General features: G+C 30.6%; 1 long non-coding RNA gene across 1 annotated transcript; it reads left to right on the top strand.

Annotated features, from left to right (window-relative positions):
• The first annotated feature begins 1,156 nt into the window (after positions 1-1,156).
• LOC135071255 (uncharacterized) lies at positions 1,157-24,530 on the top strand. Its single transcript, XR_010257228.1, has 4 exons — positions 1,157-1,430; positions 18,838-19,047; positions 19,578-19,844; positions 20,142-24,530. It is a non-coding gene; the product is annotated as an uncharacterized LOC135071255 (long non-coding RNA).
• The last annotated feature ends 1,356 nt before the right edge of the window (positions 24,531-25,886 follow it).

Below are 25,886 nucleotides of genomic sequence, written 5' to 3'. Positions count from 1 at the left end.
GATGCAATGTTTTTGCCTCGATTAAATAAAACATTGTGATCAAAATAAAAACTTATTATCAAAATATTTTATAGGTTATTAGGTACTCAATACACAAATCAGCCGGCTCCTAGTCTAAAATTCTTATAATCGAAATTAAATGATTTAAACTACAAATAAAAATGATTCAAACAGTACTAGTTTTTAGGTTCAAATTCGACTGCTCTAGTGGACGCACGGAACGGCAACGTCGCAGTCGACCCATATTATTTGAATTATTTGGCGGGATAATAGTTTTTGCCTTTTAATTCTGAAACTAAGAGGCCTAGAGATTTGAAATTATGTCTCGTGTGTACTTCAATTATAACGAATTATTTGATCTTTAAAACGCAACTCTAACTTATACGGTTTTAATAATCCACCGTGTGTTACGTGTCACCAGCTTACACATACGTATCGGTTCGTAGTTCGAAAACGGTTCGAAATAAAGCTTTGAAAGAATTGAAGTCGGGTTTTTTTATTCGACTTTAATTTATGAGATATAAAACATTGATGTAGCTTAAATATTTACGAAGATACAGATGTGTAAGCTGGAGACACGGTACTCCAGCTCGCACATAGTTTTTTGATCGTGGTTTTAACAGTATTTGAGCTAAAGTCTTGAAAAGTGGAAAGCCTACTATTTGGATTCGACTGTAATTTTTGAGGTATAATACATTATCGTAGCATAAATATTTACGAAGATACAGATGTGTCAGCTGGAGACACGTGTCCTCAGCTTACACATAGAAAACAACTCATAGTTATGAAGTTCTAATGGCTCTAATTGAATGACTGAGAGGTTTGATGACTCTAATTAGGCTTTTATTGATGGTATACTTGGAATTGCTCTAGGGCCAATGAGGAAGTTGGAGACATTCTCTTGAATTTTGTATCTACCTATCCCCTTTACTCAACACCGCATCATATGGATCTTTCTAGAACGCCATTAATGCGGTATATTCCGTCCCTTTCACTCTTATAGCTTTGTCTCACGTTTAGAATGGAACATTCTAGAAGGGTTACGCCACCATGTGAAATTTCAGTCTGGTCCATTTAAACGAATGTTACTTCGAGACCATTTAAATTGGACGGATATGAAATTGAGCAACAGCCTATAAAAAGGCAAATCGCGCTGCTCGCCCCGAGATACCTTTTCCATTAGTCTAGTGGTGAGGTTCTGTATCCATTATGTAGTTATTTTTTAGTGTTAAGGGAGGTTTTATTCACAATGTAATTCAGTACCTAAAGATAAAGTACTTAGGAGCAAAAATGTAGAGCACTAATTTATACTAAGAGGTGATAAGTCCCTTTAGAATAAAAATGGCAGAGTCATCGCCCGGTTGAGAACACAGTGCCAGATGTCCTAAAATTCGCAAAACCAACTGAAGAGTTCCTTTGAGGATAACGAGGTGGGTACCAATCCATATTTTATTTTTCGCTTAGATTGGGGAATTCATTAATATTAATTTAATCGCGATACCCCTTTGTTCGGTTTTCCAATTAGGATTTGCGTCTTACTTTGACCTTGACCTTCAATGAGTGGTAGAGTGTCGTTCGTTAAAGCTGATAAAACGTCGTTTAATTTATAATAGTACCTATTAATTATTTTTGAGAGAGATTAATGATAAAGTAAAAAATATTTTCCAGGTTTAAGATTTGGTCGTTTAGAACAAGAATGAGGTAGATAATTAAGTATTTTGCACAATGGATCATATTTCGTCGTATTTTGAAACCTATAACGTGTGGTGACGTCATCACTTTGCTCTTATTGCGACGTTGCAATTCAGAGCTAAAATGGCTGCCGGTTAATAATGGCTATTTTTTTTATGAAACATTTACATATTGGGAGATATTGAAAAATAATCTTCTCATTTTGAGACGGAAGCTTTATTTTATACAATCATCGGTACGTAATGATTTACGGATGATATTTTAATGAAATAACTTGAACAATGTTATCGGAAATATTAAGTAGGTATCAAATCGTTTCATTGTACTTAGTCACGTACAGAGTCGTTTCGTACTATCAGTGGTAGATAATTACCTATTTAAACAAAAGGTATACGGTTAATAATTTAAACAATATCATGAGGGGTTTTTATGTTGTATCAAAGATGTATAAAATTGGTGAAAAGGGAGTGTGTGACAAAACAAAACAAAAATATTCCGTGCTTTGTTTTAAGTTTCTGTATTTTTTATTTTCAGACTTTCCCAGACACCCTGGTAGATCTTGCAACTTGTATTTTCGCGGCAGGTAGCTTTTTGAGGCGGCTATATTTTAAGACTTACACCACAAACCACAATCCAACCGATCGTTGAGGCGGAATTATTGTTAAGTTTATAGCACAATTATTCAAAAACCTGTTGTCTTAAATCCTTAAGTTGTAAGAGAAACAATAAAACATTGTGTTTTTGTGTCTTTAGTACACCCAAAGTAGGAAAGAAGGTTCAGAGGAACCTGTCGGGAGGCAATTACAACATTCGCAATGTGGCGTCTTTATTTATTTCCTTGTGTTGGTTTATCTCCTTGTTTTACTTCATGAGTTAGTGGAATATTAACAAACAGTCGATAATTAAAAGTAAGAAGTGATAAGAAATCACAAGGACAAAGTCCATGTAGAGACAGTGGAAAATTAACATAAGTCAATAATTAAAAGTAAGAAGTGATAAGAAATCACAAGGACAATAAGTCCATGTAAAGACAATGGAAAATTAACAAACAGTCAATAATTAAAAGTAAGAAGTGATAAGAAATCACAAGAACAATGTCCATGTAGAGACAGACCATCTTGAATAAGCATAAATATAAATATGGCAAGACCATATTATTCAAAATTTATTATTTTAATAAGAAAGAAAGGAACATCCTTCAAATATACTCTGAACAAATAAGTTAAAGAGACCTTGAGTTTGATCGTTACAGAAAAAATAAAGGCAAAGCCTTTTTAATTTAGGATGATAAAACATTTTGTAAACTAAGAAAGAAACAACCATATTGCGTTGCAAAAGTTTGCAATATTAGGATTTTATTTTATTTTTGAGACTGTAATGATACATTTATTTATAATACATTTGAAATACTTTTGATATAATCGAGAAAGCCATATTGGTAAACTCTCATTACCTAGGCGTCCTTAGACATAATAATATAGCTACCTAAGCGCTATTTGAGATATAATAAATTACATACCTAAACTGACGAAACTATGGTCTATACAACTATACAATGCATAAGAGATCTTTTAGTATGTCTGAATGGAAAATATAATTAATTTTCATTTACATTGACATAAATACAAATACGGGAGTAACTCCTTATAGTAAGATGAAAATATCTTTCGAAAATATAGACTTCCCCGAATTGGCAATATCCAGGGACGCAAAACTATCTACTAAAAGCCATTGAAACAGTCCTTTTTTTTATAAACATTTAAATGTTTGAGACCTCGAAAGCAAAACATATTTCGATTTGTCTTATGGTTTATAAACTAGTATTGTATTATATTATTATTCTGAAGCCTGCTAAACTTGAAAGACCTATCAGTATTGCAGTCGTAATTATGTAGTTATAGAGCACCTTATCAATAAGGAGTTCTAGGGCCCTAGGGCGTTTTGATACCTAACAATGATTCATTAGGTGATGCTGATCATTGCACAATGTTAAGAAACGTGGCGTCATCGCGAAACAAGAAACGAAGGGCGGGCCGTGAACCTGACAACAGCAACCGAAAGTAAGAAATATCAAATCTACCAAGATCGACGGAAAGTAAGAAAACTCATAATCTACCCCAAATATCTATATAACAACACGGACTTTTATTATACAGCAAACAACTGCGAAATACCTACCTGGTTAGAGTCTGACAATAAAGCATATTTTTGCTACGACGTAGAACTATTATACTAAGCGGCTGAAAGGCCCAGTTGTGCTATTTTTTATACAATACATAGTATTTTTTTTAGAGTATTAGAAAATGTAGCGTCATCACCAAACAAGAAATGAAAAGGAGGTGCCAAAACCAGGCGCCATCAACCGATTCAGCGGACACCTACGCGGAAAATCTATTTTACCACCCTAAAAATCTAAACGTTCATATTATACAATATTACTGCCTTGATGGTAATTAGTACACTAATGCTAAATGCATACTTAGCATACCTACCTATTTCGAATTTTGGGACCAAATTTCTAAATATATTTTTACATTTATTAGTCGATCATTGCACAACAAAACGAAATGTAGAGTCATCACGAAACAATAACCGGAATGAGGTCATCATATCTACCAGGTAGAATTAACTGAAACAGTATGACGAATCTCATTTACCTCAGTGACCGAAAAATAAAGTAAAAACTACCTACTACTACTAGGTATTGCATTTCTGTTATTATGTAGTGTAAGTATAATTTTTTTGATGGTGCTTCTTCTGACATTAAAAAAAAAACATTTAGAAGCAGCAAAAAAAAACAATAGTAGAATTGCATTTTTGCCAGTAGGTACATAATACACATTTCGTTTCGTTCGTGCTTCTGACAAAAAAAGTTTACTTAGATGCAGTTGAAGTATCATTGCTATTTAAGCTAGGTAGGTATCTATTACAACAATTCTTTTAGTTATTATTGCAAATTTTTAGATAGTTTAATTGTGAAATAAGGATAAGAATGAATTGAATCACATAGAAAAGAGCTAAGTTAGTTAATCAGCCCTCTTTTTTCAGCTCCTGACATAAAAAGAAAGCTTTTTGTGTCAGAAGAATTATTCAGAATTTTATTAAGAAGAATCAAGTATGATGTTTAATCTATCTCAGTTTTAAGAATTAACCGAATCAAGTATGATATTTAATCTCAGTTTCAATAATTAACTTAATCAAGTATGATATTTATTTAATCTATCTCAGTTTCAAGAATTAACCGAATCAAGTATGTTATTTAATTTATCTCAGTTTCAAGAATTAACCGAATCAAGTATGAATCTATCTGTTTGTGCTTCTGTCATACAAAAATAAAATGTTTAGATGCAGTCTACTATGTAATGCATTTTTTGCCTTTTGGTACAAAATCGTAAGACAAATTTTTCTTGCGCGTGCTTCGAAAAAAAAGTTTAGATGTAGTTTAGGTATTAACATTGCTATTATAGTAATGAATCACTATGACAGAGCTAATCTACTCTAGCAGCCTTCTTGTTTGAGCTTCTGATACAAAAATCTACGTCCTTCTGACACAATAAGTCTGGATATAGTCTACGTATCATTGCTTTTATTACAACAATACCTGTAGTTTATTATTGCACATTGTTGATGAAATTGTGAAATAAGGACCAGAATTAATTTAATCACTTTTAAACCTAATCTAGTTGATCGGCCCTCTTGTTTGAGCTTTTGAAAAAAAACATTAGAAAATAAGATGCAGAATTTTAAAGCTACCTATTTTATTCCAAAAGTTTGCAGATTCTAATTTTTTTGAAATTTCATATTTTTTTACTATTTTTTTTAATTCAAAGTCTACTTATGCTTTATCATTGGCACAATATGTTTGTAAAAATTCTAGGATAGGCTAAAAATTTTGGCAAAAGCCTAGTGCGCCTGCGCAGCCTCATCCATTTTGGTCCAGTCAGCCATCTTAACGTCATCTCAACGGACTAGTGGTCTACCCATCGTCCTGAACATCCATCATAGGAGGCTGCCATACTTTTACAGTATTAGCCCATCTATCTTCTCTCCTGGGACACTTACCACCCATCTGGCGAACACTTAAGTGGACTTCAAGTACTTCAATAATTTATATTTTTTCATAACTTAGATTATAATGTAGGTAAATAAGAACTTGATCAAGTACTTATTAATATTCAAAGGGTTTAATTATTTTTTGCATAAAGAAGTGAAAATTACAAAGATGGTCTAGCTAGTGTCTATTGGCATTTTCTATTGCGTAATTGTATTGGCTATTGCACTTCATATAATATGTATTATGATGTTATTTAGGGCCGGATGTGGTTGAAAGATACTTTGTTTAATTTTTATTACTTAGAAAAAAACAATCCTGAAAAATCATTATATTACAGCGTTACGCCTCAATTTATTATTATCTACTGATGAAAATGTTCAGCTTTCGTATTAAAACATTTCAATTTAATTAATTATTAAACTTTCATAAAAATACTTACCGTTACTCGTACGTAATATACTTATCTATAACTATTCTAGCTACAATCTACCAAAACTATTTTACTACATACTTCAAATTGATGACGGCAAATAAACACAAGGTAGAGTTAGAGAAAGAGTTAAAACCTTTAATCTGGTTTGTAAACCATTAGTGGTGTGTGTATTTATTTTTTTAGTTATTAAAATTGAAAGATAAGGGGACCGTTTTATCCATTGGATTGAACGAAATATTATTTTAAACAATATTACTATGCTTTTTATTACGTAGGGTATTGAATGAAATTAAACAAGCACAGAATTATCTACCATAGTAATATAGCGCGATTACCTACATATTTTAATCTATTTTCGTATGATTTCTACCGTGGAGTAGGTATACTATTTGACTGCGAGGCTTAACATAAGCCTAGTTGTGACCGCGAAGATTCTAATACAAAGCTAGGCTTTTATAATTATAACCTAGATGTGCCCGTGAGATTTGCTTTACCGAGCTGAGGCTTTTGCGAGGGTTACAAGCCTAGCTATGCCCGCGAGGTGTCCCATGCCTAGTTGAGGTTCTTGCCAGGCTTACATAGGCCTAGCTGTGCCCGCGAGGTATCCCATACTGAGCTGAGGCTCTTGCAAGGCTTATATAAGCCTAGATGTGCCCGCGAGGTGCCCCACGCCTAGTTGAGGTTCTTGCAAGGCTTACATAAGTTTAGATGTGCCCGCGAGGTGTCCCATGCCTAGTTGAGGTTCTTGCCAGGCTTATATAGGCCTAGCTGTGCCCGCGAGGTGTCCCATGCCTAGTTGAGGTTCTTGCCAGGCTTACATAGGCCTAGCTGTGCCCGCGAGGTGTCCCATGCCTAGTTGAGGTTCTTGCCAGGCTTACATAGGCCTAGCTGTGCCCGCGAGGTTTCTCATGCCTTGTTGAGGTTCTTGCCAGGCTTACATAGGCCTAGCTGTGCCCGCGAGGTGTCCCATGCCTAGTTGAGGTTCTTGCCAGACTTACATATGCCTAGCTGTGCCCGCAAGGTGTCCCATGCCTAGTTGAGGTTCTTGCCAGGCTTACATAAGTCTACTTGTACCCACGAGGTATTCCATACCGAGCTGAGGCTCTTACTAGGCTTTCATAAGACTAGTTGTGCCTGTGAGGTGTCCCATGCCTAGTTGAGGTTCTTGCCAGGCTTACATAGGCCTAGCTGTGCCCGCGAGGTGTCCCATGCCTAGTTGAGGTTCTTGCCAGGCTTACATAGGCTTAGCTGTGCCCGCGAGGTGCCCCACACCTGTTGAGGCTCTGTGAAGCTTTAAGCCTAGCTGTGCCCGCGAGGTGCCCCACGCCTAGTTGAGGCTCTGTGAAGCTTAAAGCCTAGCTGTGCCCGCGAGGTATCCTATGCCTAGTTGAGGCTCTTGCCAGGCTTACATAGGCCTAGCTATGCCCGCGAGGTGTCCCATGCCTAGTTGAGGTTCTTGCCAGGCTTACATAGGCCTACCTGTACCCACGAGGTATCCCATACCGAGCTGAGGCTCTTGCCCGCGAGGTGTCCCATGCCTTGTTGAGGTTCTTGCCAGGCTTACATAAGCCTAGCTATGCCCGCGAGGTGTCCCATGCCTAGTTGAGGTTCTTGCCAGGCTTACATAAGCCTAGATGTACCCACGAGGTATTCCATACCGAGCTGAGGCTCTTACTAGGCTTTCATAAGACTAGATGTGCCCGCGAGGTAACCCATGTCGATTTGAGGCTCTGTGAGGCTTTAAGCTTAGCTGTGCCCGTGAGGTTTCCCATGCCTAGTTGAGATTCTTGCCAGGCTTACATAAGCCTAGATGTACCCACGAGGTATTCCATACCGAGCTGAGGCTCTTACTAGGCTTTCATAAGACTAGCTATGCCTGTGAGGTTTCCTATGGTGAAACGAGGCTCTTGTGATCTCAAGCTTGGATCCCTTGCTTCTCGTCCGTAGAAATAAAATTTGAATGAAACGTCATGTTTAAATTATTTTTTTCTTTCATAATCATATTGAACTTGATATTAAGTGCATTGTTGTTTTGAATTATTTGATATTTTTTATTTATGTAGGTTATTGATATTATGATAAGAATCAATGATTTTTGTGTTAGGAAAGATATTATTATATTTTATGCTACCAAGGTACATAATAGAAAAGATTAGAACAAAAGAGAGTTGAATTTTTCGCTATTAAACACGTAATGCGTTTATTCAGATGAATTTGAAATATTAAATTATTCGCTTCGTTGGATTTGATAGAAAATACGAATAACATAATATTTACAAAGATTGTATACCTAGCAATACATAATATTTATTTATTTATTGTTCTTGTATTATTAAAGTCTTCAAGACTTACGCCAGTTTAACATCTTGAAATACAGGCTTACGATGAGTAGGTATAATAAGGAAAATTAATAAGTTATTTAATTACGTTTTGAAATGCAAGGTTTGCGATAATTATAATATGAAAAATGAATCGGTTATTTAATTGCGTCTTGAAGTTCAGGTATACGATAAGTGTTTGCAGGGTTTGCACTGAATAAAACAAGAAAATGAGTTAGGTTTATTTAATTACACCTTAAAATGGTATTACGATAAGAAAGTATTATTATTATTAAGGAAAATGAAAATTAATCAGTTTGGTAATTAATGACGTATTAATGAAATACAAGGTTTGAATAAGGAAAATAAAAGTTTATTAATTACGTATTGACATAAGTACAAGGTTTGCAATGAGTATAATATGGAAAACGAATCAGTTATTTAATTACGTATTGAAATACAAGGTTTGCAATGAGTATAATATGGAAAACGAATCAGTTATTTAATTGCGTCTTGAAGTTAAGGTATAGGTACGATAAGCGTAATGAGGAAAATAAAATTAATCACGTATTGAAATGCAGGGTTTGCACTGAGTAAAACAAGAAAATGAGTTAGGTTTATTTAATTACGCCTTGAAATGATATTAATTACTATAAGTGTACTAAGGAAAATGAAAATTAATCAGTTAATTAATGACGTATTAATGAAACACAAGGTTTGCGATGAGTATAATATGGAAAATATGGAAAACGAATCAGTTATTTAATTACGTCTTGAAGTTCAGGTATAGTACGATAAGCGTAATAAGGAAAATGAGTTAGGTTTATTTAATTACGCCTTGAAATGGTATTACGATTACTAAGGAAAATGAATATTATTCAGTTAATTACTGACGTATTAATGAAACAGAAGGTTTGCGATGAGTATAATATGGAAAACGGATCAGTTATTTAATTGCGTCTTGAAATACAGGTATATAATAAGTGAAATAAGTAAAATAAAATTAATCACGTATTGAAATGCAAGGTTTGCGATGAGTATAATTTTTGGAAAATGGAAATTAACAAATTACTTCTTGAAATAAAATTGAGGGTTTATCTGAGTAAAACAAGAAATTAAATTAGTTTTATTTTAGTTACGCCTTGAAATGCAGATATACGATAAGTACGAGTATAATAAGGAAAACGATCATGTATTGAAATACAAGGTTTGCGATAAGTTTAATATGGAAAATGAATCGGATTTATTTAATTATCTCTTAAATGTAGTTTTACAATGAGTATAATAATAAGGAAAATGAAAATTAATCAGTTATTTATTTACGTCTTGGAAATATTTATTTATGTCATGAAACGCAGGTTTACGATGATATAGAAAATAAAAATTAATCAATAATTTAATTGCGTCTTGAAATACAGGGTTTACTGAGAATAACAAGCAAAGTGAGAATTAATGACATTTATTTCATTATAACTTAAAATGTAGAATTACGATGAGTTTATAGAAAATGAAAATTAATCAATTGTAATGAAGTTCTTCTTGAAATGCAGGGTTTGAAATGATTAGGTATAACGAATCAAAGCAAAGTGAAAATGAATCCGATGTAGGTATTTATGACTTTTCAAGACAGGTTTGCGATAAGTATAGAAAATGCTAAATGAATTAGTCGTGAAATGCATTGTTTGCAATGAGTATTACAGGCAAATTGAAAATGAAAATTATATTAAGAATTCAATTCCACATGAAAATAGTGGTGGTGGAGGATACTAAGGACTGAAATATCGACCATCAGGTTAAATAAGGTATTTTAACGATTTCAAATATTAAAATTTGATGGTCAAGTCTGTGACAAATTACGTATACTTAGACAATTTAACCAATATTTTCGATTATTAATTAGTTAAGCGTGACACAGGTTATGAAGAAATGACAATGAATGACATTCATTGCTAATTTTATTATGTGATAAAATTAAAACCGTGAAAAATATATTGATAGTAAAATTGTATACAAATACAAAGTATTTTAAGTGCGAATACTTAATTGAGTTTTTTAAATATATTTTGTGTTTGTGGTGTGACGACGTCTGTGAGTGAGTAGTGGTGAACTATTGACTGACTGTTATTTATAATTTTTATTTACACCTATTTGTGTATTTTTTTTATAAATACATACCTAACGGTATTATAAATTAGGTATTTATTTCTTTTTATATTAAAGATTAACTACCACAGCTGGAAAAACAGCTTTAAAATATACTATAATTATAATTATACATATTTGAACCAAGATATACTTACCTACGTAAAATTAAACGAATATGAATACAAATTGACAGAAGATACTAGAGTTACTCTAAAATAGTGTCACTTAAAAATAAAAAGGAAGGGAATAAAATAACATGGATATATGAATTATAGAAATGAATTTATCAAGCAGCTTAAAAAGGATACACTATCAAGATAGCAACAACTGACCTTAATATGGTCAAGTTATTGACGTAAATCATTTGTTTCTCTCTATGATAAGTTAAGCATACTATACTGAAATTAAAATAATTAATAATCCCGCTAGAAGATATAAAAAGAAGACTAGAAGACTATGTAGGATTTGAAGATGGTGTTTTGAATGGTGACTTGCCAAGAAAATAAAGAAGAAAGATGTTTATTAATCGGCGAATATTTAAAATTGATAGGTTCATTTTAATATACAAATTATTTTGTGCTCAACATTAAATTATCAAACCTACGTATCGAACGTAAGAAAACGTTAATGAATATAATAAACCAAGAAGGACCCTTATAATACCTATATTATAATGGTAAGAAATCGTATATGATTTTTGTTACTAAGCTAGTAATGAAGAAGAATACAAAAATTATCAAGAATAATAATGAACATAACGTAAGGAAAGAGAAAACGTAAATAGATTTTGTATATTTTGAAGAATTTAATGCAATTTGAGCCTAAGGAAAACCGAAAAATAATGAAAAAAATTATATGAGAACAAAGAAATAAAAACATAAAATAGGTTGTATTACATTTATTGCAGGATAATATAGGATGAGTGTTCCTTTTTCTCAAGTTTTGTTAAAACTTAATCATAAAATTCCCTTGCATTTGAAATACCTACGTGTTATGGATATCAAACAGGTTAATTATAGTAATTTATGAAGCATTCACAAAAATGGTCATAATTTATAAAAATAATGAATTCGGAGTAAAAATATGAAACAATGAAGTTAAAATGGAGTCTCAATTCAATAATGAAATTAATGTTTTGTGTAGATTTGGCGTAGCTGTAAAGAAAGTTTTTTTTCAAGAATGGGATTCTTATGTGTGTTATGCAGAGAAGAAAATTGTGAAAGGTTTTTAAAGTTTTAATATGTTTTGGTTTTGTGAGTGTTGGGTAGTTTCATGGTTTTTGTAAAAGTAAATAACAGTTGTCATGCAGTTTTCTATGTGCTGTGATGTGCAATGTGTCGTGTTTTGTGAATCTTGTTTATATTTTGGTGAAAATGTTATGTAAACATTTGCAAAATAATTATTACAGTTAAAAATTTCAATAAAAATGCTAATAATTGTTTCATTGAAATTAAAACTATCATATCCACACTAAATCTCATTCTTTAATAATATTTTTCTGCTTTTGCAGACTTATAATCTTCTCTTAACTTACTAATTAGAGCGCTCCAATATGTAGGCTCACGAATTTATTTATGTTTTTAGTTTTATATTGGCGTAATAAATAGCGAAAACACATATTATTATTCTAACTTTTGTAAAAAAAGAAAATACATTTATTGTAATTCAGACATCACATCTAACATTACAGAAAAACCAAATAAAACACAAAAACAGACCTCATTACTCCCTTTTATCAGCATGTGCTCAAAAAATAAGTCGGAAAAGATACAAGGAGTGTATCAATATTCGTAAAAAATAGTAGGTAGGGAGAAATAGGTACACGTAAAATCGTAGGTCTAAAGAGATTTTTATACCAAATATTATTACATACTCTACCACACAAAATATAATAGGAAATAAAGATTTATGGAGTATATCAACATTCGTTAAAAAAAAAACTTAAATAGTAGGTATATAATATTTTACTGCAATCGTACCTGGTGTTAAGTAAGATGTCAAGGATGGTAAATATCTGTAAATATACGTAAATTCTAAGTAGGTAAATAGACGTAAAATCGTCGATCAAAAGAAATTTTTATACCAAACATTGTCATACTCTACCACATAGGAAATAATAAACTTATAAATTAATAAGCAACTAAGGTATAAGAATCAGATGGTGTTTTGTTTTATCCTATTTAAATATTTATTTATTGTATCAATTATTATCGTTTACAAAAAAGATAATAACCTATAGCAAACTATTAAAAGTTTATAAACTACGGAAAGTATTTAATTATTCTCAAATGATTACATATAAGTACAATTTTAAGATTATAAAGTCGTTATTATATTCGTTACCAGAAGAGAAATCTTAATAACTTATAAGATTTTTTTATTATTGACAAAAAACTGTTTAATTTAAGAAATGGTATTAACCATAGTTTTTATTTTACATACAAGAACATCCATATCGATTACAAATAAAATTAAGATGCAAAATATTGAATTGGCTCTATCCCTTTCTCGTTATACCGTTATAGTTTAATTCCCTTTTAAGTAAGGTTATGAATTTTTTTAAACATTATTAGTAATTTATTTCAAAAATTATTTACACTCTCGTTAGCCCCTCGTACTTACTAAGCTAAATATGCTTGTTCGAGTGAGCTCACCACAATAGTCGAGCGGAGGGGACTGAACCCGCGTTCCATGGATCACGAGTCTGCCAGTCCGATCGTTCGGCTATCGTGGCTTCATTAAGGAATTATTTCTTCTAAAATACAGGTGTGTAGTTTTTATTTATTAATTAAAGAGTTTTTTTTTTCAATCCAGATATGCCGTTAAAATTATCTTTAAATGTATTTTGCAAAAAATAATGTTAGAAGCAGTATTCTCAAAAAATGTATAAAATTCAACAACAGAGTTAAAACAATATTTTATGTTAGCATCACTCTACCACTCAACCATTAGGAATAGAGAATTATACACGGAAAATGGAATACCAATTAGAATATCTGAACTAATGTTCAGAATGTAGTTACATTATAATTAATACGACAGTTGACATTGACAGTTACAATTTTTGATTTTATAATAGGTACATAATTATGCGTTAAAGAATGACACAAACTAATGATTTATTATAGTCATAATTTTTGGTGAGTTCATTTTAAATTAGAAGTCAACGACGACGTGCCCCTCAAAATGATAATATGAGTAAAAACTAGAAATGGTGATATCCTTAATTAGGTACATTGTTATTTAATCGTATATTAATAAAAATGTCTCTATGGATAAATTTTAAATTACACGTATTTACGTGTAATAATAACGTGCCACTCAAATTTCAGTAAAAACTAGAAATGGCGAAATAATAATAATTGTTAAAAATGTCTCTATGGATGGTTTTAATTAGGACGGGAACGATTATACCTAAATACAAGTAAAATATAGAAATGGTGATATTATAATTACGAATGATAAATAAATTGTTTCTATTAAAAAGGTCTCTATGGATAGATTTAGATATGAACGATGCGTCACTCAAAATATGACTAAAAATTAAAATTGTTGAAATAACTAATACGTTATTAATTTGTGATAAAATGTCTCCATGAGTTTACGGATGATTTTAATTAGACGTCAAAGTCGTAAACACTAGAAATGGTGAATGAAATGTACATACATTACAATAAATAATTAACATTATTTTATAAATGTCATAAAGTTCTCTATAGATGGTTTTAATCAGACCTTCATTCGAGGTAGGTAACTCAAATACGAGTAAAAATAGATATAGGCAAAATAATTAAAAGTTAACTGTTGAAAATATCACTAAGGGTGTGCTAAGGATGTGTGATGTTATATATTGTATGTATGTATACCTAAGTTTAATTATGCGGTTCTGTTCTTTAAGAGTAATTTAGAAGACTTAAAAAAGGAAAAAACATTGATTACATTAATTTAAACTTTAATACTATAAGCTTTCAGGTTCAGAAAAATGTGTAATTTTATTTAAGGACAAAAAAAATGCGTAAAGCTGAAATTGGCGAATAGAAATAGAAGTATTAATACTTCTTTTTTAACTGTAGGTATGAATAAAATAAATTGAATAAAAGATTTCTATGAATTTTCTAGGTAGGATAGGTATCATCTCCTTCGTTGTGTTAGAAATATAACATTGCACGGATTGTGGTTTACGTTATAGATTTTCTTTAAGTTGGAACATAAATCATAAACAGGTTATTTGGAAATAAATTTTGAAATAGCGATTCCTAGGTAGGAATAGAGTGATCTTTTTTGAGTTCTAACTCTGTAAAAAATACATTAATAAACGGATTGTGGTTAACAATTATATTTTTTAGATGAAAACTGAGGAAATAAACTTTAGAGTATCAATTCCGTTCATTCATTTGATTGGACGTTATAATTTTATGGTGTGAAAATGTTAGAGTCTGACTTAAATATAATGTAGATAAAACTTAAATATGCGAATAATATAATATTTTATAACATGCGAGTCTACGGATGGACTTCTAAGGTTAAATTGATTGTTTAAAATCATTTACATTAACATGTGGTACATAATATTATTTTAATTGGTGAATAATATACACAATAACTATCTTTACTGATGGTATAAAAGGAATTTATAATAAATTTAGGACGGAATGTGAATTCGGAGGTTATAAAATACGGTTGTTAGGAGGTAAACGTTGTTTTTTTTTACGAATAATATTATGTAAAAAAATATTTATTTTATTTATTTAGCACAACCAACAAGACAATTATATTTAGATAATTAAGTATAATATTAAATTTATTTATTGTTCTTATTGATTATACAAAAGTAATTGATAATGGACGTAATGTGAAAACAACAGGGATATTAAAAAAGCAAAAAAGATATTGTCATTTACGTTTACGAAAAAACGAGTAGGTACCTAGATATTATTTGTGTTACAAAAATAATCTCTCGTTAATCGACCGGTCTATTTGATGTCTATTATGATTTGGAATACTGCAGTGTAAAGTATATTTTTTACTTTTTATAATAGGTGATGACTAATGACAAAAGAAATTGATGACATTGGACGAAATGTAGAATGTGGGTGAATGCAGGGGGGTGCCCTTGAATAGATATTATAAGTATGTTTTATTTAAACCAAACAAGAACAATGACAACATGATTTCGATAGTAAACAAATAATATTTCCCACTGTCAACACTATCTTTATTGATGACATAAAAATCAATTAATAATAATGCACGGTTAAAAAAGGCACATACGACGTTTACGAGAAAGGTAAAACAAAAATGTAAAACATTTAAGTAAGCAGTAGGTACGAGGTTAGGTAGGTACTAAAAATAAAACTGAAGAGTTAAAATCAATTTTACTGTTAACAAGACTAGATTCTCACTGATAGTTAATAGGATTCCAAAAATCTACATTGTCACAACTCTCCTCGGTCTCCCCTACCGTCCACTTTGAAGATTGACCATTTTAAGGTTCTTTACGACATTCAGAAAAATTCTTCGAAGAGAGTTTTTTTCTCTATTTTCCCAGTTATATTATGATTTTTAAATAATGTCAGGTATGAATAAGGCAAAATTGGCATGTAATTTTGATGCTATACAATCACTACAAATTCCTCCACAATTCCTAGTGCATGTTGATATTTTATTATCCAACATCTTAGATTTATATTTTAGTAGGAGATGGTTTTTAACTAACATACAGAAACGTTGTTTGTATTTGTTTTTAATGCGTGGCTTAATTTTGCACGAATACAAATGCCTTTAAATCAATGAGCTAGAGAAAACGAAATCAATTAAACTAAAACGTTTATAGTATTTAAAGTGTGCTAATTGTGTTCCAATTATGATGCATAATTAAGTAAAATAACATTTATTATAGAACAGCACTATCATGCTTTATCTGTCACGGATTTGGTCCAAGATTTTGTACATGAATCATTTTAAGCAATTTATTAATTCATTCATTTAATTACTAACAAGGAATCCTTAGAACACATAAAAAGTAACAGCTTATGAGAAAAATATTTGGCTTCGGAGGTTTTATTTTTGTATTTAAGTAAATAATACCAATACTGAATAAGGCTTGAAGATGCATAGAGCTAGATCCATTTTACATAGGTGAACTTTGTTTAGTTAGGTACATTTTGCCTCAGTTGAAACGCTGTAAACAATTCTAATACAATTTGTTAATGATAATTTTAATGCATAATGAAATGCTTTCTGAAAATTGGCGCTTGGCTGCTAAATATATTACCTACATTTTTACATACCTAAACTTAAGCGTCACAAAACATTTTACTTCTTACTGTACATAATCTTGACATCTTTTCTTATCATTTTTGTTGTATTTTTAAATTAAATAATTTTGTAAATATTTCAATTAATAACATTAATTAAACATTTCAAGGTCCATAACTGGGGAAATCAATATTTTTTTCGTTAAGAAACTAATCTTTAAAATTAGGGGTGTATAACAGAATAGTGATAAAATAAGCATGTCATGAAAATTAAGTGTTTAGCCAACCTTTTTGATTTGTATCTTGGTGGTTTTACTAATTGGTCTTCATGCCCACACCGATGTGTTTTGTCTTGTGTAATCTGTACCCTACCTTCTGAGTATTATGTAGTTTAAATTGGTAAATGCAAAGATTGGTGTCAAAAGCTTCTGCATTCTACTGCTATTTAACAGGTTCCAACCCTTATTCTTGTATGTGTTAAGCGCTTCAACCTTCGTCCTAGAGTCATTGACACACCTTTTCATTGTGTTGCTTTTGTCACATTTGAAATTTAGTTGATGATCTCACAAGCAAAAGCGTGTCTTGAGTCCTTTCAATACGAGGGTATTTTGTGTATGCATTTTTTACAATGTCTAGAAGCTATTTGCATGCAGGTATGGTAATAGTTATAGTGTATCACCAGTGCACTTTGTGTCTGAAATTAATTTGCGAGCTTGTGAGATGTCTTAGTGGTCTGGGAGTAAAATTTTGTTACTTTACGGGAATGATTTTGATAGCATTGATCAGCTACGAAACAGTATGTTGGTTTGCAATAGAGTAGGAGAGAGATCAAGGGTAGTGTGGATAAAAAGCGCCAATTAGTAAGATGGAGATAAGTACAAGTTGACGGAAGTCTTACACAAAGATAATATAAAAATATAACTACTCCACAATACACAACATACCTGCAGCTACTATATTCATGAAATAAATTATTATGACAAACTATCTCGAAAGATTTCTTAGGTAAAATGCCAAAACAATAGGTGTTAAGTAAATGATTTATTACATTTGTAAAAGGTGCTTAATATTAAACTTTAAAACAATAACACAAGTAGAGAAAACAAATTTGTACTGCGGTTGGACGATTAATATTGCTAAGTACGGTTAAGGATAATTTAAAATAAGCAAATAGCATTTGTGACGGAAATATTGTTATCAACTGAACAAAAAACAAGGTTAAGAATAAACGAGAATAATAATTTGACTTGCAAGATGCAATTCAGATTTTGTGAGGTAAATAGTGTAACTTACACTAATAATATTAAAACATAATAATTAATAAGTTAGGAACAAGGTCAAGGTCAAAGGGGAGCAAAATAAATAGGAATGATTTGTAAATTATAATTTACTTATCTACTAACATCTAAAAAGACTCTGGTGACTCTGCCACGTAGCGTAAGTTGCAATTGCAACGCAAATGCCAGTTTAAACCTCTGTAAAATATACAGGTAGATTTAGTCGGATGATAAATAGAGTAGGATAGCTGTAGATATAATCCACTATAAATATAATTATGGCCGATGGCCATTTAGGGTAGGCGTAGGCGTAGGCGACGGTTTTGGTGATTTGGGGGAGTCTTAACTTAAACTTTAAATTAGAATATTATTTTATATTTACCCATAAGTAGACTATAGCTCGGCTAAAGTTTACAATACACGTATTTTTAATATTGAATTAGGAAACGATATGAATGCCTGACTTTATTAATATGTTAAGGTATAAATCTAGGTTTTCTACAAATAAACAAACCTAGACCTAAGGCCGTAGCTCTATTTTTTATATAAAGTAAAGCTAAAAAGATATACTTAGAATACGTAATTAAAACTTTAAGAAAATATAGCTATAATATATTAAGGTATTTAAGACATTATTATTCATATTTTCATTATTTTTCAGGAACAGGAATTTAATGTTAACTACGTATAACACACCAACACGTAATATGCGGGATCTAAAACACACGAGGCAGGCCCATTCCGTAGAATTATGGCACAAATTAAGACCCTTTTGTTGCTATATTTCTATCAAATAATACCGAAGGAGAAATGAACATCTAAGAAATAAAAAACTCATAAGAATTTCAGGTCCTCAAAATCTGAATAGAAGGTATAAATAAAGAATAAGAGTAACAATTTTTAAATAATTAACTTATTCATTTTGCACTTACATAATAACTTGATGAGTTTTGTTACGTCTCGATTAGTTATTGATAGTATCGATATTAATAAGCACACTAGTGCGACTGCACTTTAATCAAATGTATACCTACCTACATTTGATCGAATAGCAAACTCATATTTCGCTTTTAACGATTATTTCATTTTAACTAATAATTCAATTCCAATTATAATTAAATTCATTTTTTTTCATTAAGTCATTGGCAATACATATTTATTTTGTATGCAATTAAATTATGATGACTTCTCAAGCAATCTGGATAAAAATGGATTTCGTATTTTATACATCAATAATAAAAGTTTTTATTATTGTTTTTATCGACAAAATTATTGGATGCGCAAACATAAAACTCCATTTATTTTACTGCACGTTTATGACAGCAAAGGTTTTATTTTATGAAATCATTATTTTTCAGGACCTGTTTATTATTTGTTATAATTTGAATGCGAACATTACAGACGCGGTAACCATCAAACGACATGACCTTAGAGGCGCCCCGTTAGTAAGGCTTAAGGCCTGGCCCAATGATAGAGCAGATCAATGATAGACAAGGCCTAATAGAGAAAGCGCAAAGAGCGCGATAGAGCTGCCCAAATTTTGACGTGCCCCAGTCATTGACAATGAATTCGTAAATTAATTCACAACATCTCTATATAATGACTACGGCGATGGAACCAGGCTTCTCTAGTAAAATCTAGTATTTTACGTCCCAAATTTGTATCAAGGTATTAATTAGTTCATAATCCTCGTAATTTTTCCAACTAATTCATTAGACATAAAATGTATGAGCAATTTGATAAATTTATTAGCCATACGTGAAACGTATAGGTGAAAAATTGTCTTTGCTCTCTTCAATGCTTATCAGCACAATTTGACCATAATTTTCAGTTTGCATAGAGTTTTCGATTAGTTAATTAACAATTAAAAATTAAAATCATATTTTTATTTTGAAAAATTTTGCAATCACTAGTAACACTAGACTAGACAAAAAAACTTAATACTATTTGATATTTAATTTTCAGATCTTTATTTGTAAGTGGCGTCACCAATCACGGTTTTTTGCAACAGCAGAGTATTAGGGAGGTCTTTTTATCTTGCACGGAATAAACTACAACATAGTCGAGTACAGGCCGGAAACTTGCAGTATACCTACGCCAAAAATAAATAGAGTAACATCATTTTTTATTTTAAATTAAAACTAAGTAATTGTAATACTTAGCTTTCATAACTTAAAATTCATTTTAATATTGTATTTAATGACAATAATATAATATTCATTAGGATTATTTCTCTAACACATTTATATTATCTTAATAACCAAAATTCTGTAACCATCGGGAAAAAATATTTTATGTAATATTTATGAAATATGGGAAGATATATAGTAAGTTTAGAACAAATTCCGGGCGATGACATTCATTAGAATTAACTGAAGTTATTAAACTTATCATAGTTTATATTTAAAGTTATAAGCTTTTATCGCATTCCGTGTTTGACTATTTGAAAACAATACATACTATAAATTATTATATCAGGTTTGACTTAAGTTACAATAATACAATAATTATTAGGTTATTAATAGTAGTACGTTTAACATTATATATTCGTATATAATTAAAACGGCTGAGAAAAAGGTATCTCCAAACATAGTTATCTTAACTATGTTACTAGTAATAAGACCTACATATTCCTAAATAACGCAACAAATATTAATGCAATCGCATTGCTTAAATGTTATAAGAATACACTGCAATATTTGATACTTATATATCTCACATACACAATTATATTATTATAGTAAATATTCTTTCATCAATGGAATGAGCGATACAACAATTTAATATAAACACTACTTATAATCTTCTATCGATAGTCATTGCACCGGCTTGAAATTTAATCTATCTAACTTCTCATCACTACAGTTATATCAGTGTGTAACAATCTATAATACGTAATTTATTTTTTGTTGTTAAAAATTACCACTAGAATCTATTTATTTTACTCTTTTTTAAATATTTTTATTTTTGTAATTATCACTTTTTTAAACTTTCTGATTGGAATTTACGCAAATTCATATACGTAATGGTATTATTGTAAAATGTTTCAGTTATTAAACCAATTTTAATTTAGATCTTTTTCTGTTTTATTAATATATTTTAATACAGTAACCTTATTCCCAAATCTTTGATATTATTATTTTGTTTGGAATTCCAACTAGGAAAAATACATAGTTACATTTAAATATTTTTTCATAATTTTATAAAACCTTGAAAGAACATTTATCTAGAATATTCTGTAAATGTATGAGATAGCATAATAGTAGTATTACACACTTATTAATAATAATGAGGCGAATACTGTACGAAACACAAATTAATTACTACTCTTTTATTATTAGCAGTCCATTCAAATCATGTAAACTGAATAAGTTCTGAATAGAAATTAACTTTTTTCTTAAAAACTGCCCCATTTTTACCTTGCAAGTAATTATTTATTTTTTTACTTACCTACATTATTGATACCCTTGTGTGATAAGTATTGATGTGTTATGTAGTTTGGCAATAGATTTTAATTAATAAGTATTTTTCTTATTGATTAACTTTTCACCCCTGCTAGTTAACCCTGACATAGACAAAGACACGACAAAAATACCTACTGAGAGTGCATGTGGTATCTTTTGTTAAAATTAAATATTGACAATGGCACGTCAGCAATGACAAGAACATCGTCAATATTGGATTGTCCATTTTCTTAATATTTAGTTATTTTGAGGACTTGCATACATATTAATTCCTGAATATCCAAAGCACAACTACATCAATAACAAGGATCTTAGCTATTTTTTAATTTTTAAAATTAATATAATAGTTTATCACTTATAAATTGTCTGCTAAATCTTGTAATTGATTAGTTACTGCAGACCAAATAAATAACTCTGCATCTAATGTGGAGGGAATACTGGTTGAATCATTTAAATTTGTAGCCTTCAAAACAAATGAAATAAAGTAATTGCTTGTAATTAATAAGTCCTCAAAACCGGATTGCAGACCAGTATGGCAGCATCCGAAATCATTGGTTGTTTAGTCACGATACTATATACTTATATTACAACTATATACAGGGTGTAAGGTAAATGGGTATATCAGCCGACACTAGCCCATGTTAACATGGTCATATAAATGGAATGGTGTAGTCAGAAAATTGATATCTTCATTTTATTTTTCATACAAATCGGATTTTATAAAATTTGTTTAATATGAAAATTAAAAAAATTAAAATGATGACATCAAATTTCTGACTTCACCATACCATTTATATGCCCATGTTAACATGGGCTAGTGTCGGCTCATATACCCATTTACCTAACACCCTGTATAAAGTTTTAACTTAAATGCTTGGTTGCTCGTATCAAGCCATTAGTGATAGATGGTTAGATAGAGTAGGATAGGTATTAGGGCAGAAATAAGGGTGTCAAAAACTGTTACAAGGACCTAAGAGACCTGACATGGACGTCCTCTGTTGATGAATGGGACTGGTGAAAACTTCACCATGGAGAATAAGTCCCTTTTTTATTTATTCAATAAATACAAACTTTGAGCAATTTAATTAAAGCTTGACACAGAGTACCTTACTATGCTTGGGCATTATATTGTTAAGTTTCTTTGCATTTAGCATTAAACATTTGTTGTTACTATGTTTATAATTTGTGCAATATTAATTCATTGCCACTAATGAATTTAACAAATAACGGCTAATCTTGTGTGACTATACTTAGTTTTTGTGTCGAAGTAAATAAATAGAATCGCATCTAAATATTAATCTTCAAAGCGTAAAACAAGCTATTTAGCAATATCCATTAACCATTGTTTATTACATTTGTTTATGATTTTAATAAACGTTAGTTTTTTTGTGAATTAACGTGCCCACCCTTTGCAAACTAACCCCGACGAGGACATAAAACGACACGACGCAAATACCTATTAGTAAAATAATGGGTATTTAAGTTTTTAAAGTTCAGTATTGTTAATGGAATGTCAGCAATGGCTAGTACTTAGCAATATTGGACCATGATATTCATACATAAAGTTTTTGTTACATAGGTTTTAGGCTAGGATGAAATAGATTTTGGATTACAAGAAACAAAATTACAGAAGACGAGGACGTTCTAATTTTGGCACAGTTATTGTTATTTTTTATTAGAAGATTTGAGAATTGTATTTTTATGAAACTTTAACTAAATACATTTTGACTTCATATAATTTCTCCACACATGTTTTGTCACAAATGTAATATTTATTGTAATTGTCCATAAATTGCACACTGCTTAGTTACTTTTCATAAGTAATTTATCAATAAAATGATTTTGTTTGTGATTTAGTGTTTGTAAAGTACTTTGTCCACCTTTGTAATTACAAATTAACGTTTAATTTAATAAGACAAGGACAAATGACACGACCAAAATGCCTATTAGTAAAATAGTGGGTATTTAAGTTTTATTGTTTAATATTGTTAATGGTAAGCCAGCAATGGCGAGAACATCAGCAATATTAGACTCCTGGTTGTAATGACACTAAACAAAAATAATTATTAAAAAAATAATAATATTTGTCAATATTATGTGTCTAAGATAATAAATATATTGTAACTTTATAATAATTAAATTTTTATGCAATGCAAAATTTAAAGTTAAATGAAATTGTAATATTTTTCTAAATAATTAAAACTGTTAGGTCGTTACAACTATTTAAACACTTCTACTGAGTTTCTTGCCGGTTCTTCTCAGTAGTGCGTAGGTTCCGAACCGGTGGTAGAGTCAACTAAAAACTTTATCCGGCGATTTAAATCCGGAAAAATAATTTGAACATTTTCAAAATTTTTACCTAAACATCACTATCACACTGGGGAACAGAAATTGTAATGATACGTAATTGGCATCTAGAGTATTGTAAGGTTTAAATTGTAATTTAACATTATTTATTGATGTACTTTTTACTTATTATTATTGTTACTGTAATGACAATTTACTGGTCAAAATGCTGCTATGTTTTAAGAGCTGTTTAAAAATAATTAATTTAATTATGGTTATTTTTGTTGTATCATATATTTTTTTAAAGCTACCTAAGTACAGAATCATAAAAATATCTTTAAGTGGTGAATTCAAGTTTGTTTGTTACCCAAATTATAAATAGTTCTAATAACTGAAATTCGATTGTATTAATGTCAACTCGTAATAATGAAACTGGATTGGAATTTTGATTAAAGCTACTATTTTTAGGATAATGCAAAATTGTTGTAAGTTTATACCTGTGTTAGATAAATTCATTATAAATCGTCAAGTTCCCCAGTGACAAATCCATAACTAAATGTCAAATTCAAATACATAATACAAAAATAAATGCTATTAAACATAATTTTGACGTTTTATTGTTCCTTCTCCCCTTTCATTTTCTTAATTTTACTATGAGTGATAGCTGAGATTGACATTGCTTTGATCCTGTGATTTTGGATATGAAAGTTGAACTATCAATCTCGGGTTCGATTCCTAGATGATGATACTCATACTTACTGATTACTTACTGATCAGGGACTTTATTAGTAAGTAGTTAAACAGTATTTGTTTCGATTGCTTGGCCAGAGTGTCGTAGAAAAGAACAACGCCGTGAACTGGCTTGTAGTAGAACCACTTTTTTTCTAATCTCTGATACGACGTCGAAGAATATTTAGATGGCAATGAACACCACAAGCTACAGCCCTAAGGTTTTCTAAAAGTTAAGTACATAGTTATGTAGTCTTTTTTAAATGCAATTATAAAAAAGTAAGTTTTTTCTATAGGTAACAGAAAATTTAGTAAGTTAACTGCGTATTTGTAAATTTAAAATGATGATTAATTGCGTATGGGACATGCGCGCATTCCACCGCATTTTTGGCCGAACGGACGCGACTCGAGCTGACTCGCACCGGTCAAGGTAAATCCTGCCTAATGCGTATACTTGAAGCTCAACTCAAAAAAGCTATCCTAACTTTTTGAAAAACTTAACTAATCATTCCGGGATGAGGGTAAAGGTAAAAAAAAAATCAAATTTCCCAAAAACATATCACATTGATCAAAACTATTAAAAAATAAATTGACAAAAACGTAATGTTCGGAACTCTATGAAAACATCATTTTCTAAAAATATAACTAAAGTAAAAACTAACCCTAAACTAAACCTTAACTTTGAAAACCTAACTCAAAAACCTGACACATCCCTGAAAATTTAAACCTACACTGACAATCTATCATAACTGGAAACCTGACCTAACATTGAAAACCTAAAATATCTCTGAAAACCTATAATGAAACCTTATTATCTAACATTGAAAAACAAAACCAACTTTGAAAACCTAAGTTTGAAAACCTAAACTAACTTTGAAAACCTAACCTAACTGAAAACCTAGAATAACTCTGAAAACCTAACTCGATACTTAACCTAACTTTAAAAACCTAACCTAACTCGCCAAACCTAATCTAATTTGTAAAACCTAACCTAACTCTAAAAACCTACAATAACTGAAAATCTAAATTGAAACCTCATCTAACATTGAAAACCTGGACCAACTTTGAAAACCTAACCTAACTGAAAACCTAACCTAACTTGGAAAACCTACACTAACTTGGAAACCTAACTTAATTTAAAACCTATCAATTTTGAAAACCTAATTGAAAACCAAACCTAACTCGGAAAACCTAGCCTTACGTTGAAAATCTAAACTAACTTGGAAAACCT

The sequence above is a fragment of the Ostrinia nubilalis genome, chromosome 4, assembly GCF_963855985.1.
Source record: "Ostrinia nubilalis chromosome 4, ilOstNubi1.1, whole genome shotgun sequence".
Classification (NCBI taxonomy): domain Eukaryota; kingdom Metazoa; phylum Arthropoda; class Insecta; order Lepidoptera; family Crambidae; genus Ostrinia; species Ostrinia nubilalis.
The sequence above is the reverse complement of the archived record's forward strand: the minus strand, read 5'-3'. Positions and strand labels throughout refer to the sequence as shown.